Source organism: Varanus komodoensis, unplaced genomic scaffold (assembly GCF_004798865.1).
Source record: "Varanus komodoensis strain SLA01 unplaced genomic scaffold, ASM479886v1 scaffold9, whole genome shotgun sequence".
In the NCBI taxonomy this organism is placed as follows: Eukaryota; Metazoa; Chordata; class Lepidosauria; order Squamata; family Varanidae; genus Varanus; species Varanus komodoensis.
The window spans coordinates 13,728,515-13,746,131 of record NW_025336598.1 but is presented as its reverse complement, the minus strand read 5'-3'; positions in this window follow the sequence as shown (position 1 = coordinate 13,746,131).

Sequence of the window (17,617 nt, the reverse complement as noted above, 5' to 3'; positions counted from 1 at the left end):
CCATCCCATATCTCCATAGAAAAAAGTGGGTTATTAATGTCATCACATTGTTTCCCTATTGCAATTATTTCATTGGCTGCACACTCACTTGGATCCAAGTAGTTAAACTCTTCACTGATTTCAATAGGAGAGTATTATGCACATGCTTAACTCTTTCATTGAAAGACTTTGGAATAAGTAGTCCTTCTCTTTGGCTGGATAATGCCCTGTTAACTCTGTCTTACTCCTTTCATTTGTTCCCTGAGTAATTTTGACATGGCATCCTATGTCCTGGCCATTAGAATTTGATGTTTGCAATTAGCCAGTTTGTGTCTTCTTTCTTTATCTATATTGTTTGCCATATGCCTAAAAAAAGAAAAACTCCCCTGGGAATCGCACAAAATGGCTGCCTTATTCAAATGCAGGCTACATGATTAAGCTGAAGTGAAACGTGTGTGCAAAAATCAGTTCTGCATCCAGTTATTAAACGTTCTTATATTTAGTGCAGAAGGACTTTACATCAAGTTCTCACATTCAAACAATGAAATTGAAAGCTATACAAATATTCAATGGCTTCAGGATGAATGCTTGCAGCCTCTAAAGAATTCTACTCTTCTTTTTGCATTCACATTATTCTTTTTCCCCAGAAAAGCATGTTTTCAAACAGAAAAGGAGCATTACTGATAATAGTAATGATAATAGCAACCATATTATCCCTTTGATGCTCACAAACATAAGGTAATTCAGTACATTAGTCATAGCATATTACTAAAATAATCCACAGTGTTACATATAAATGAATTTATATATCCCAGTTTAAGACTGTTCTTGTTTGTCTTTGAAAGGGAATTTTTGAAGAAATGTACATTCCTTCTGAAGATCTTAAAAAACAGTGCATGACACTTGTTTGTGCTGGGTTCAGTGGGACTAAGTTCAATTAGCCTGTTTCCCCAAACCAGACCATTTTGGTAATAATATAAGGTTGGCAGGTTGCAACTCAGAGAGCACACTTTTCATAATGAGTGTGTAGAAGAGGTCTGGTCATACCTTCTTTCCTGGCTTACCCATTGCTTATCCTCTCCTATGCAGAGCAGATGGAACTTCAATGCTGCCTCCCAGCAGAAGGGAGAGGAGGAAGCACAGTAAGATCAAGGAAAGAAAGGGGTGTGATGCACATGGGCAGCAACGCTTCTTATTGCTAAAGGTACAAGTGTGCTCCCTGGTTTAAAACCTAGTAGCTCTACATGCTTGCTGACAACACCAAGGATGTGTCAGAGAACTGTGTGCCAAAACAACCCCCCACCCACCCCGCTTAGCTCTCTTCTTAATGTGTATTATTTGTAAAATCAGATTAAGGTTTTATTTGCAGAGATCTGTAACGGCTCTGTTTACAAGCAGAGCTCTTTGATCAACCAAGTGGCTTCCCTGCCCTTATTTGGAACACTGTATTTTACACAACATTTTTGCACCATGTGGGCCAAATTCTCTTTTACCCCCACCCATTTGAGACAAGCCAGTGAAGCGATAGCTGTTCACATCGGTGTTAAATGAAGCACTGAAAATGTTAGCAGTAGGTCACTTCAGGCAATCCAACTGTTAAAAAGCTCTGCTGATGCCAAAACAAAGCAGCTCCAGTGCACAACTCAAGAATCAAGGTTGTTCAGCAGGCTTTAAAAAGAAACATTACAGTTTACAGATGATAGAATGCCGGTTGCAGCCTTCATTCATCATAACTAGAGTAACCCTGCAGTGTGTGGAGACGTTGTCATGGCTGGTTGAGAAAACGCTGTATGTTCACCCAGAGAAGCCGTGTTCTCATCTTCCATTCTGGTTATAAGCAAAGCTACCGTGTATAAAGAGAGCCATGCTACTTACTTTGTCTCAACAGGCAAGGTGAGGGGAATCATGACCGAAAACAGACCTTGCCCAGACAATTTGGAAGTTTCCGATGAGCCCACAGTGGATGTTTATGGGTCAGAGACTACTCTCAGGGTTTGGACTTAGCAATATTTGGCACTTTAGAGCAATAAATAAAATGGCCCAAGTCCAAAGGAAACAGCTAAGAATCTGGCAGCACCTTAAAAACGACCAAATTTAATGTGACGTGACTTTTTGCAGACTGATGTCTACTTTTGGCAGATGCAATCATGAAAGCTTGTCCCCAGATAAACCTAGTGGTCTTTAAGGTGCCATGAGGTTCTTTGCTGTTTTTGCTGCAACAGACCTAACGTGGCTACCTCCATCTGCAATGCAGAGATGATTAAGCATGCTTCTATGCCACTGGAATCAAGGGGAGCTAAACACCCCCTTCTTCAATTCTATTTATTTCTATGGACTATCTGTGCATGCAAGGATCACTGGATTGTGTCCAGTGTCTCCTCTAATATACTTTCATTATAAAATAAATGAGGCACCCCACGTTGCACCCCACAAATACTATCAGAATCCCCTTATTCCACTGTAGTACTAGGTGACCTCGATTTTCCTAATCATGGAAAGAAGCAGCATGCCCCAGTGATAAGCATGATTATGACTTCTATGCTATGACATGCTGTATGTGAAAATATTTCATGATATGATATTAGTAGCTAATATATAAATTGAATCCCTGGAAATAATCAACACGGAGTCTGAGTTGCTTTGTTTTCATCAAGTATTTTCTAATATCCCATAGAAGAAAACAGTTCTGGCTTTTAAGAGCGATGTGTGATTTAAGACACAAGCCAGCCAAAGTTAAGATTCCTGTATTTCAGTGGGCCTGATTTAAGGAATAATCCTATGGCCCCAACATGTCTGAGGGCATATTCAGTAATTCTGATTCTGAACTCCAAGGCGCTCCAACCGTGAAGCTGGTAGCTGGAGCTCTCGTACCTCTCCGCCCCTCCCTCAAAGCCATCACTGAAAGAATGGCACAAGCTGCTCCCTGTGGCTGGGGAAGCAACCCTGGAGAAAGATTAAAAGAGAAAAGAAGACACTAGGGAAGAACGTGAGATCTCCTGAAGCTGCTCCAGCTTTCTTTCCTCCTGCTTGGAGACACTGTGACTTTAGTTGCTATGTGCTGGTCAAGTCATCTACAACTTATGGCGACATTACGGAGGAATTCCCTCCAGTGTGTCCTGTCCTCGACAGCTCTACTCAGTTCTTGTAAACTCAAGGCTGTGGCTTCTTTTATGGAATTCACCCATTAAATGTTTGGTCATCATCTTCTGCCTTCAACTTCCCCTAACAGGATTGTCTTCAGCAAACCTTGCCTTTGGTGGGGAGGTGAAGGTCATTTCCATTTTCCTTTCCACTCTGCACTGGATGAGTATTCGCCCCTGAACTTGGAGGCTCGGACCCCTCCCAATAAGACTGCACCCTTCACTATGATCAGTAATAGTACTGAAATTCATTTGCAGTTTGCCCTTCTCCTGGAGAGTTCCAGACAATGTAGATGGCGCTGTCGCTCCCCACCCCAATTTTATTTCTGCAACAGTGTTCTGAGGCAGGTTAGGCTGCAACACAGTGGTTGACCCAAACCTTCATGACTCACTTTGGATGTGAATTGGGCCCTGCCAGTCCTAGTCCTGCACTCTGACCACGATGCCCCACCAGCTTAACTCTCCCACTGAAACCAGCAGTTAAAGGCTCTTCATTTTGACTACATCGTGCCTCTGTTTCTACCATTGCATTCAAATAAGTCTTTTATTTAATAGGAAGATTCTGTGTTAACTGCTGATGGTCAGTATAGAGCATAATTAACTGGGGGGCAGGGGACAGACCAATGATTTGATTTGCTATAGGGTAGCTTCCTAAATTACCACTAATGGTCTGGAGATAGCAAGCCATGTTCTGCCAGACAGTGGGTGCCCTCAGTTGCAATAGATTTCTGTATATTCACATTCCATTTTTAATTGGACCTTTCACTTTTGTAGCTTGCTTTTTTTAATAGGTCTCCCAGGATTATATAAACGAGTCCCATGCAACAAGCTTTAACAGAGCAGCGCATGGCTGACAGCCAGCTGCATCTCTTCTATTAGCGCACTTGCCTTGGAAAGCCAAAAAGGTATTGAAAATGCATCATTATGAATACATGAATGGATGCATTTTAAAGTGAAGCATTTTCAATAAACATCTTTCATAAAGGCATTTATACCACAGTTGCACTCCCGCTTACCTGAGAAGCAGACTCTAATCAAACTTCTTTCAAGTGTGCATGCAACCTACCCAAGCTTCTGTGAAGTTAAAATACATTGGCCTGATGCAGCGGTAGTTACAGGGAATGACAGCTGTGGCCCTAGATGCACCCTGGAAAATACAACAGGAGACAAGTCTGGCCATTTCAAAAGGGCTCATTTACAGGGCACTGATTCCAATCTTGCCCCTGTGAAGAAGCAGATGCTTCATCTCCTCCAGCATCACATCATGGGGAGAATAATGGCCACTCAATAGGACCACTGCAAGAATTACCAGGTGATGCATGCAGAGCACTTGGAACACTCGAAAGTGCTTTGCAAATACTGTTTATAATTATTGTTCTCCTTGCGTGGCTCCATGCATGGGGGTCCCCTTTGCTGGGTCAGGAAGGCACAGTTTAGGCAAAAGTTATACCACTGAAAGTAATGAAATGAGACTGGCAGAGCTTTCTTGATTTTAGTACGCTTTGTTCTCACTAGGTTTTGCTAGACTGGGCCCATGGGTTCAATGCATACCTTTCAGAAACATTTACATGTGTTCTGTCCAGGTCAGAATAAGTATTAATAGAATATACAACTGGCATAGTTATTGAAAATCACCAGTCAACTTGGTAAAAAAATGAAATTAAAATATGGATCACAGGACCAATGCTGGAAAGAGTCTCTCTCTCTCTCTCTCTCTCTCTCTCTCTCTCTCTCTCTCTCTCTCTCTCTCTCTCTCTCTCACACACACACACACACACACACACACACACACACACACCCCAAAATTTGAGCAAACCAAACTGCCACCCCCAGTTGGCTTCACTGATAGAAAGTTATGGAAGTATTCCAAAGAAAGTCAGATATCCTTTTAAAATCATCACTCAGAGAGCAGTGAATCAAACACTGGAAACTTATCTATTCCAATGGGATTTAGGAGCAGCTAATTTATTCTGGCTTGCATCCAAAGATTCTACATAGAATAGCACATTATTACTACAGATTGCTTAATAGGGAGATCATATTCTCATCATGGGATATTAGACCTGCCAGAAAGCTTCAGCATTTGGGCAGTATAGAAATAAAATGAATGACTGAATGAATGACAGTCCAATCTCATTCAGTTAGGTCACTGAAATCAACAGATGCGCCTGCCCCTGTGTGGGGTTAGGTTAGAAGATTTCATTCGTAAACACATGCATTTTGGATGCAATTCCCAGTGAATAAACAGAACTAACTTCCGAGTTAGCATGGGCTATGATATAGCCAAAGTTAAATACATGTAGATGTTCAGCAGGGGACAGTTTGTAAAAAGTTGCATGCATAATTATCTAATTGAAAAAAATATAACACAAAAGAACTTTGCTCTGGTTGATTCATTTCCGTGACTGGGATTTTGCAGACATGCATTTATGCAGAAACTGGAGTCTGAAAACAGGATACTTTTTCCTTTTGTGATGAGCAACATCACAAAATCAACTGCAGGGGCACCATCCAGCCAAAGTTAGGAAGCCTGGTTGATTTTAATGTGAAAGTTAAACATACCCATAATCTGCTTATTAAGCATGTGCTTAATATTCCTTTTAAAATTAATGGGAGGTAAAGGATGTTTCACTTCATCTGTATCTTGCCCTTGGTGTTTGAAAGGCAATGGATTAGTACTGGCTGATGGCACTGGGATCCCAACAAATCCAAGGAGAAAAAAGAAAAAGAAAACAAAGTAGGACAAATTTAGAAACCTTTCATAACATGCTTTCCTTTGAAACAAAAACATAACCATTTTTAAATGGGGAAGAACATTATACAGAGCATCCTTGTCAAATCATATTTTGTTCTTTCTCCAGCATACTACACTTCGAGTAGGGAAAATGGGATCTTGGTTGCAGGTTGTAATTGTTGGGTGGGTGGGTGGGGAAAACACCAGTGAAAAACATGGCTTGGATGTGCATGCATTCAGATGTATTTATGTGAACTACAATAGGTCTAATTTAGGTATAATTAAGCACCCCAAATGCACAGCACTTATGCATGTTGAAACAGAATTAAAATGTTTGGGCCATGCTGGGAGTTATGGGCCTTTTTTCTATATAAACATGCATAGGATTGCACCTATTAAGTCCCACTGATTTCAATGGAAGGGCAAAGGGTAAAAGACAGAGACATTTCTATCTAACTGAAATCAATGGATAGAAGTGACTAATTGGCTGAATCACACCCTATATATTAGAAAAGGAGTGACTATCTCTGCATACTTTTGTAAAACTATCTGCCACATGAGATGTGTAAGGAGGAGAAATAAAAGAACACATTATGTCATTTGGCACTGCTTTTATGTATCGTGTATAACCACAATCATTAATAAAAGTATAACGCAGTATCATGGCAGCAACAGAAGCATTTTGAGGCTGTGCATACACAGAGTTCTTTTATGGGAAGCCAATTACTTACCTTCTGTGTGACTAATCCATGTGTACTCTACTAGTATGAGAATAAAATCAGAGTTAGAAAACCGCTGGTCGTGTTTCACGTCTGCTATAGCAACTGGCTCAGAAATGTGGGAAATATGGAGAGGAGGCAGGTTGCCTTGCCATATCAGAAGATCCTCCAAATGCCCTCCCATTCGTGCTGACAAAGGAGACCTCCTGATTGCCAGCTGAAACAGCCTCCTCAGCCAAGCTGGTGCTGGCCTGTGACTGCCTCCTAAACCACGCCAAATTCCCTCCCGGACCAACACTTGAAGAAGACTTGCTGCTGTACCGCTTAGCTCCAAGTCCTGATTTTATCTCCCTGCCCTACTCGCATGGCTCTGCCAGAAACAGGCCTCCTCAGCCTGTTGCATGGCAGGATTGACTTGACAACTAACACATCTATAACGAAGCTTAGCTTCATGGACGTACATCCTCACCAGCTGATTCATTATCAGTCAATACAGGCTCTAGCACCAGTTCTCAAAACTTAGCTTTCCCCAGACAGCAGCCCTACACCTAAAGAGGGACTGCAGCAAATCTGAGAGCTAGCATGGGTTCAGTTTAATCAGATCAGCTGGAGCCTTCACACCCTGCAGATCTATTCATGCCCAAGAGACACAGTCTACAGCTTCTCTCCACCCCAGCTGTTTTCTCCACAGTTATAAAGCCAATGGGAATCGCACCTGCGCTTCCCATGTGCAGACCTCTAGACTATAAATTCACGCTACCTCTCTCCTGATGAGATTCTAACACTTGCGCACAAGCTACACCTCATCCCTTGGAAGTGTTATCTTACCCATTTTGAACATAGCATTTCATGGTCATTCTGAATATTCAACCTCCAGGCAGGCTGATCAGGGATTGCTACACTACATCCAAACCTGGACACTAAACATCCCACAAGTAACCTAGAATTAGTAGTTAGGTTAACTGTGGTTAACCCACAATTAACTTACAGCATTCAGGTTTGGCCATCATGTAACAATCCCAGTTAGTCTGATCAGGAGTTGAATATGTAGACTGGCTGCAGAATACAGCCAGTGCATGTTGCAGCAAACCATGGGTTAGTTAACCCACAATTCGCTGCCCTTACATGCAATTGGCCCCAGTATCCACCTCTGCAGAAGGAATGAGCCGTTTTAGTCTGTACTGGCAGTGAGACCCTAACCTATGGTTTGGTAGCCAACCCTGAATTAAAATAATAATAAAGCAACAGAGGAAAAACAAATAGGAAACTGAAATATTGTTAAGGAAATACAGGTTTATATATAAGCAAAGCATTTAAGTGTTAGCAATAGCTCTGCTTTTCTGTTTTTAACAAGTATTGCTTTTTTTTTAGGCAACAAATCCATTTTCTGTGTAAGAAATTCCAAGAAGTTGGTTAGTGGGAGGTTTAGGACAGATAGAAGGAAGTACTTCTGCACATGACCTATCGTCAAACTATGGAATTCACTGGCACAGCCTGGGTGGAGATTCAGAAAGACTCTCTTGCTTCTGCCTGCTGACTGTCTAGTAATGGTTCATCCCAAGTCTGAGATGGAAACTGGAAATATTTTCTTGTTCAGGCACTTGGTGTTTTGGGAATCATTTATGTAGGCAGTGCTTGGCCTGCAGTACCCTCAATCAAATCATCTGCATTGCAGTGCCAGCCTCCTGTGTCCTGGCCTTTTGCTTAGAGAAACCTGAAGCTTGATGTACAAGGGAGGCTTCTTTCTTCTGGATCTGGCTAAGATGGAGTCAGTATGGTCAGGTTGACTGGACCACTCCAGGCTGGCCCTAACAGCAGGTAGGCCCATGTAGCTGAGAGTGTCCTGCTTATGCAGCTCCTACAATCAAGAACCCTACCTCACCAGGATTCCTAACTGCAGGAGCTGGGTAAGCACTTTCTTTGAAAGGGAGGTACAAGCCCTCGTCAGTCAACATCTCTGAGCTGTGCATATGGGATGCTTGAGGCCAGAGGGACATGACACATGTCCTCAAACATATCCCATCATCAATTTAGCCCTGTATGTCTGAAGCTGAAGAGAAGGACTATGGGGGCGGGTGGGCTATGATGTTCTTTATCATTATTTGAAATTATTTTGGGTTAGATGGGGCAGAATCCTATGCATTTTTCAAAGGAAAATTCTACAACTTATGCCTGAATGTTCTGAACTTTCTCAATGATCTGATATGGTTCTTGGCTCAAACCTTGTATGAAAGTGTACCTAAGCATGCATATATTTAGAGGGAAAATTTGTTTAGAAATATTTATTTTGACAGAGAATACTATTAAAATACACTGAAAGTGAATCCCTGTGTATGTTTAGACAGAAAAAGTGCCCACAACATCAGCATTCCTATGCCAACCAGCCTGGTGGGGCCATGCTAGGAATTGTAGGACTTTTTTTGTCTAAATAGTCATAGGATTGCACCCTTATTATTATTTTATTTTAAGACAACTCAGTGTTGTCCTCACTATTAAGGGTCATAATAATTCAAATGAAAACCTAGCCATTTCAGAAGCAAATAACTTTCTATTTCCATTTCTTAAGAAACCCTGGATAAATTAATATGTTGATTACAGCACACACCTGGAAATAGTTAAAAGCAAATTTATATGCTGGAAAACTCTGCAGGCTTTCCCAACCTCTTGGGAGCTGCTTCTCTCTTTCTGTGCCAGGCTGAACCTGCTGGGTCTTTGTGGAGAAATCAGAGACCACCCTGGAAGGCGGGAAGGTACAGCCACAGTAGATTTATTTTCAGTGTTGCTCCTTAATGCCAATTGTGACATAGTTTAAACAAGATGAGAGCAGAAGTTTTGAAATCAAACATTAGCAATCCTGTTTTGTATGGTATTTATTGTAAAGAAATATACTAACCTTCTCAGCCAGGAGTGTCCCTTCCTCCCTAAGAATTGCTTAATATTATTCGTCTCATGCGCATGCTATAATCACACCATGTATACTTTTGATTTCCTTATTGTTTTTTATACAACAGCTTGACAAAACCAGGGTCCATTCATTTACATGGGAACATCTTAAATGCTTCATTCTGACAACAGCCCATTCGAAATTCTGAACAGAAGCACCATACTAAAAAGCACATTAGTATCCCTTTTCTGTTCATTGAAAGAACAGAACTTCCAGGGTTTCCTGGGACAGACCCGTCCATCCATTGGCAGGTCTCCATGTACCTGCTTTCATTTATTTATGGACTAGGAGGGAGAGCCCTCAACAACAACTGCCTACCAAAGAGCTAAAAGGCTGGGAAAAGGGGTCACCAGAGATATATGGTTTTCAGACAATGAAGCCTGGATCGCCAGTGGCCTTCAGACAACTGAATGATCAATATGGTGTTGGCTTCTGTAGGGGTCCAGTGTCAGTAATACAGTGGGCCATCTAGTTTGTAGCCAGAATCTGAGCAAGTGTCATCTGGAAGGGTCTGGGGCCTGAATCAGTCTGTGGAGTTTCAAGGGCAGTTTGAGCTTATCTGCATCAGAGTCCTCAGGGAAAAACCAGCGGTGGCGTCTACCTGCAGAGGTGGAGGTTGGCAGATTTCTATGAGAACCTAAGAGGAGAGGGGAGGGCCAGTTTGCAGAGGTGTCACTCAAGCTAACACTTCCCCTTGAAGGGTAGAAGAAAAACACCTAGCTGAACCAACTCCTTTGTCATTAGTGCTTTGCAAGAAGGTCTATATGGACACACGTTCCCTTGAACGTCAGTGTGTAGCTTCCAGAGCCATTGCTAAGACCATCTCTCACCTTCCCTGTTTGCATCTTTGCCATCTGAGCCTGATGGGGCACATGGACTCTATCCAATCTGGAGTTTCTTCTCTTTCAACTTGATAGATTGTTCATCTCAGTGGGACATAGATTTTGTGTCCTTGCTGTTAAGGAATACAGAGTTGGCTGCTGTAGTGTTAATTCCTGATTTCTAGATCTTTTGGCCCTTGTGGTGTAGAAATTCCAACGCTTGTTGCATGGAATTCCTGCATGTCTGATCTTGTTTGGGGCCCAGACTGTTGAGATGTCTGCGTGCAAAGTAAAAAGACAGCCGAACACAAAAAGCAGTTGGTCTTGACCTCTCTGGAGATGTGTATGGTGACTGAGGTCCTCTTCCAGAATGCCTTCCCTTGTCTCAGGAGAAATAGGGCTCTGATCCTTCACTTCTTGGAAGAGCAATGGGAATTGTTTGCAGTCCTTTATTTTGGTGGGGAATGTCCCTAAGAGACATTCCAGTCCTCTACCTTGAATGGAAAACTATTCCAAGAGTCTGTAGCAAAAATCCCATCAACAAAATGATTTTAAGGAGACTTAATCATTAAGCTTATGCCATGGGATTTGCTGCAATAAAAGGATATTGCTGCTTTAGCATTTCCTGTGTCAGCATGTTAGAATTTGTGATTGCAAGTCCCAGGCCCTGACAGTTCCTCCCACTCCCTGTTTCTTGTATTTCCAAATCTTATTGGAAAATGTTAAGCTTATACTTTTAAGTCCTATGGGTGCCTATGAGAGAGTTACACATCAGATAAAAGCTGAGATTCTAAACATTCTAAATACTATTATGAGTTGGAGCATTACTTCTAATACACTTATTAGTACTGGGTTGTAAATCTCTCCCCTTGCTACCAATAAATAATGAATGCTAGAATCCCATACATAGTTATTGAGAATAAGAGGGACCTAGGCAAAGTAAACAGGGTGATTGGGCTGAAAAGTGCTTAACTTTGACTAGGTTGTGCTTAAAATGGTTTCTTCATGGGTGTTAATTCTTGAAGTGATATGTACCATACTGGAATGAATGCTTTGTGTAAGAGGTGAGCTCTAAGTTTTAAGAAGTAAGATCAGAAGATCTCTGGTTAGCAGGCCATATAAGACATTTAGAAGAGTTTCATTTTGGGGCAGAAATCACTAGGATCCATTGGCCTACCTTTCTGAAAGTTCAAGACAGTCCTAGGCCCTTGCAACTGTATCAGTTGCCAAGGTCAGTTCTTCAGTTATGTTGCTTATGCTCCTCTTACACATCAAAGAAGGTTGCTCTTTTGTCAAGTTGTAATACACAGCTTTGGATTGAAGACATTAGCTGTATGCTGTTCCCTCCCATGCACAAAAGGATGTAACAATATGGAAGTGTGTTAGATAGACTATCGACAGGAGCACCTTTTACCTATGTTTCTATATAGCCTAATCTTGGAAGCTAAGCAGGGTCAGTCCTGGTTGGAACTTGGATGGGAGACTTGAATCCTGCATGAAGCAGGGGGTCGGACCCCTTCCAGCTGTATGGGTCATTTAATATGTATTGTTCGATGAAAAGCTACATGTTGAACTTCTGCCTGCCATGTAGCTATCAAAGGCACAACAGCCATGCTTGAAACCAAGGGGCAAGCATATATTGCTCCTATAACTTCATCAGAGGTATATATTTAAAATTAACCTCTAAAAATTGTAAAGATTATGAGATTCTAAATGCCTTCTTATCTTAACCGCTGATAATTGCATTCTATTTGGAGCCCCAAGGTCATGCAGGAAATACAATCTGAACCATTTTGTTTGCCAGAATCTGTCTAGTTAATGCTTAAGTTTGCAAGATCTGCACATTTCAGCAAAACTCTCTTTTTACTCTTTTGTTCCCAATGTGCATCTCTGAAGGTCATTTTGTAATGGCTTACATTGCCACATTTGAATCTAGCTTGCAATATTGTTCATTTGCATATGTGGGCTTATGTGTCAACACATTTATTTCTATTTACTGCTCGGACATTAGTACTAGATTGTGTGAAAAATGATCATTTTCTAACTATCATGGCTGTTTCAATTCTTGTGTAAGTAACTCAGCAGTCTGAATCATCATCCAGCTGCAGGTGCTCTATTGCAATTTTCTCAGTTTCATTGTGGTGTATGTAAGGTCAGCGGTTAATATAACACTTGCCATCTGCTATTATCAATACCGTCCTGATTTTAAATGTCCACAGGAGAACTGGTAAGCGGATGTGAGGAGGTTCAAAGTCCTAATTGTGATAAGTACTAGCTCCACAATAGCAGCTCTTCAAATTTAGCCTTTGAAGTGCCCTGCCATACACAAAACCATTTTTAGGATTTGAGTGCTATATAGATTTATATTTTATACGTATTACTTATCTCACCTTTCTTCCATTGGGGAACTCGAGGTGGCTGCATGAGGTTTTTAGCCTTCCAATGGCTGACCAGACTCAGACCTGCTTAGCTTCAGCAAGGCAGCTGCTTTGCAAGCCTTCAGACCATGCTCTGGGAGACAGACCTCAACTTTTAAAAGTAAATGGTTTCTAGAAGGTTTTCCGATCTGTGTGATGAACCACAAAGCAGTTATATCTAAGGGCAAAATGGGCTTTTGTTTTAAATGTGTGCCTAGCAGCTGGGTCTTTTTTCATTTTTATTTGTAAGAATGAAGACTCCTAATCCAGACTGGAATGCTAAAGCAGGGCTACTTAAGACCAGAATTGTGTGCTTACTCTAGAAGCCATAAATGCTAGACACAAAACAGTCAGTGTGGCATACTGGTTAACAGTGTTAAACTGGGGACTTGGGAGATCTGGGTTCTAGTAGCCACTCATTCATGAAGCTCCCTGGATGATGATGATGATGATGATGATGATTAGAACATTTCTATGCCGCCCCTTGCCGAAGCCTAGATGACTTTGGGTCAGTACTCTTAGCCTAGCCTACCACTCAGGGTCATTGTTATGAGGATAAAATGGAGTGATGTAAGCTGCCTTGGATTCCTCTGTTTAAGACTTTATTTTCCGTGCAATTGCTTCTTATTTGTAGAGCTCCACACCAAAACCTGGATCTGGACTGGGTTTCCTCAAACTGGAGAACTCCCATCATCCCCTGCCAGCATCAGGAAGACATCAGGATGGGTAAGCTGAACTAAATGGTATGTCAGATGTCTCCTTCCACTAATAACCTTATTTTCTTCCTTTGAAGTATTTCACATAAGTATTAGGAACCAGAGTAGTCTTCTGGGAAGAGGTGTCAGTCAGCACACAGAAAAGCTGGGGAGTAGGAATCCCAGAGGCAAAATGGCAGAGAGAAGGGTGAAGAGAAGACAACATGGCCTTGTTAAAAACTCATGTTTCAAAAGGAAGCCCAACTGTCAAAACGCCGTGTTCCCATAAAGGAGTCATTTCTACTTTTACACCTTCTCAAATACTGTACTTAGAGTCTTGGGAAAGGGTAGAAAAGTTCAAGGACACTGAGCAGAGCCAGCTGCAACCCCAAAAACCTAGGGGATGTCACCACAAAGGTGACAACTTGCCACTCCCTTCACAAGCTGAGATCACCCATAGTTTACTGCAATAATAGGAACTGCAAAAATGACAGAGCTGATATCTCAGCCTTGGTGGAGTAGCTGGAAACTTGGAAGTGTTGAAAATGTGGGAAAGGCACTGAGAAGTTTCACTTCAGCTCTTAAAAGGAACATGATAGCATCACCAAGGGAGAAAGATTGCCCACATGTCTTTTGGTGCACCTTCTTTTGCTGCTTTTCCTTGTACCAATGCTCTTCAATCGACAACTGTGCACAAATTGCTGTAGCCGATTTGTCAGTTTCCATGCATGTTGCTTACTTAGGCCCTGGAGCCAGGAGGTGCTTTGTCTGTAATTGACAGAAAGCGCTACCAAGCCTCCCAGCTACTGGGCCTCCCCTGAGGAAGATCATTCGGGTTGCCTGCTTTGTCTTGGCTGGGATACACTTGTGAGAGGAAAGCCTTTACCAGCAGTGACACAACCAGGCCCAGTTGAAGGGCTGAGGATGAATGCCATGGACTAACATTCAGATGGACCCTTCAGCATCCTGTCCACCTACAGACTTACTGTTATACCCGGCTCTAACATAACCTTTCTCCGTTGATGCCCTCCTGATGTTGGACATGCTGGCTGAGGCTGGTGGGTGTTGACATCCACATTTTCAAGAGGGATATTGAGGAAGGCTTCCATGACATATATGGACTGGTATCATCCTGAGGAAATGAATCCTGTACGCATTTCCCATTAGATATCCATGTTTCTAGATAAGAATTCAGACCGATAAATAAAATACCTGGCTGGTGTCAGGAAATCCCGGTTTTGCAGGCTGCGAGAAAGTGTGCGCAGATCCACAGGGAGAAGCTTATGTTACAAACCTCTGCAGTTTTATTGGTGAGAACACCCAGGAAACCCCTCTGCAGAGACAAACCTTCACAAACAGCACTGTGGGGTAGAGGCATGAACACCAACTACAAGTTTCAGAACTTATGCAGAGTGTGTTATAGGTTTCTAGTCCTGTACACAGGAACAGGGCAGATGATGAGGAAAGAATACATACTAGGTACCAACAGATAAGGTATTCATGAACAAAACAATATGAAGAAACTGAAAGGGGGACATAACATAACAATACAGTAAGTATCAGTGATTATAGAGAATTGATAAGGCAGAGGGAAAGGCACATGAATCATAACAGGGTTTGGGTTTGGGTGTGGGTATTGACATGCAGGAAAACTAGTCAGGGCAGTTTGCTGCAGTCCAGCAGATTAACAGAATTAAAGCCTCAAATGCAGTGAAATGCTAACAATGTAACAAGCTGAACTATGCTACTAAACTTAGCAGTTGCCTCAAACAAGCTGAGAGTCTCAGTCTCTTAAAGTAACAGATTACTAATAAATAATTAGTACACAGTACATACTACTGTGTTGGAATTCTGGTTCTTTCTGGGCAAGAGGAGGAGGAACACTGCAGTTTGATTTTATATCACAAAGGCACATATAAGTAACCTTCCTCTGCAAAGATTTATTTGGATTTCCCTAACACTGGCAAATGTATGAACAGGCCAGCAAATGAACGTCTTTGTGTACATCAGCTTTCCCCAGCCATGTGCCTTCCAGACCAGTCAATGGCCCTGCTGGGTGGGAATTCTGGGAGTTGGAGTCTAAATGCCTCTGAGGGTTGGGGAAGGCTGGTGTACATGAATTAATGGTACAGTGAGTATTACAGTGCCCAGCATAATTTAACTGCAGCTTTGTTTCTTTCTAGATGCTTTTGGAAGTTCAGTCAGATAAATTTGTTACATATACAACCTGTTTGCATGTCATAACAGCCCACGGTGGCCAAACTTGTCCGTAGAGGTAATTGTGCTGTGCCAGATATCTGCAGGTACAATTTTTGCTTGTCATGCCAACCCAGGTAGCAGGTGTCGTTTGAGAGTTAAGACAATGCTCAAATAACTCAGAAACAAGCCATGGGTTACTTAAGGATTGACTAACCCTCAAACAACCCCTGCTTTCCTGGTTTGCACAATAAACAGTCAGGGCACCCGGCACAACACTAGGGCCCCAGCAGCATTGTATTGTGGGCCGTTGTGCTAGGTCATTGGGTAGTTTTATATGCATTGGCAGCAAGAGCACTAAGAGCAATATTCCAGACTCAAATTACTATTCACTGTAGAGAAGATTCCCTAAATTAAATTCTTCTAATTTTGGTGGTTTGTAGCTTTGAAATCTTATGCTGATTTCAATGATTCTCCACAAATTGCTCTTTCTTGTATATTGTGTTTTGATGTATAGCATAATGGCCACTGTGACACATAAACAGATCTGCACTACTTTCCTACAGTAATCAGAATACTGACTGTGGGGGCTTCTTGAGGGCAACACTCAGCAGCTGACTGTTGTTAAAAATGCATGGAAGGAATAAGCTAACCAAGCAGGTGATACAGGAGACAGGAATAAGAAGCTAGAATAGTGAGAGAAAAGCATTGCTCTGCATTTTGCCTTCGACATAACCCTTTTCTTAGATTCTATCTTTTAGCGGATATTAATTGCTAGCCTGCTGGAGAGCTGATCTTAGCTAAAAGGTAGGGTACAATCAAAATAAATTGATCAACTTCAAGGAGAAAGTCAACAAATGTATTTGCTCATCACTGAGAGGGTGTTCTCCTGGTGGAACTACAGCAATGGTGCCAGAGCCTCTCAAACCCACACCCTTGCACCTATAGAAAGTTCCACTCTCCTTGGGGGGGGGGGGGGAACAAGGGCTGCCTGTGGCTGTGAAGACCCTTTAATCCCCCAGTGTGCCCACTAAGTTGGTCTGAAACTATTAGCGCTTGGAATGGAATAATTTTGTTCCCACTGGAGTCATGGAAAGGAAAAGGTGGCTGTAGCTCTGTGACAACTTTCTGGCTTGACTTACAGTAAACTAACATGGCTATGGATGTAACAGTCAATCCACAACAGAACCACCTTTCCCTCCCACCCACCTCTTACCCCCCATGCTCCAAGGATGACTGTTCTGTACAGGCCATATGCTAATGATTGCAAATAAAATAGCTCCTGTTATATATGTTTGTTTACTAAATGTATATCCCATTTTTTTTCTTCAAGGAACTTGAGGCAACCTATAATCTTCCTCCTTCTCAATCTTCTCCTCACAACAACCCTGTGAGGTAGGTTAGGCTAAGAGTCAAGGACAGGACCAAAGTTGCCACAATAAGCATGTTGGAGTACCTTAAAGACTAATGCATCATGACATAAGCAGGTTCTAGCCCACAAAAGCTCATGACACATTAAATTTGTCAGTCAAACAGTCACAAGAATCTCACTGTTTCTACTGCAACAGGACAGCTAGCAGCTCTGAAAACTGTTGCATGTGGTGTTTGTACATCTTTGGAAACATGAATAAAGCAGCAACAAAACTAAAGGTTTCAAATATTTTATTTCCTTTTATGATGCAAAAGCAGGTCTGCACCAGCACAAAACTCTCCCTGAACACATTATTTCCCTTATGGAAAGATATGCTACCTTTCAAAGCATATTGAGAATCTGCAGAGTTCCTGTGACTAAGAGAGTTGCTGCCGCTTAATGAACATCCTGCACAGTCCTATAATTAGGGGAGCAAAATAACTTGCACAGCTGCGCAGGACACAGCTGTGACATATTCAACAAGATGGCTCCTTGTGCACTCTGTCACACTGCTGCAATTCCTCTTCACAATACACTCTCCTGCTCTGTAGCTGCTTCCGC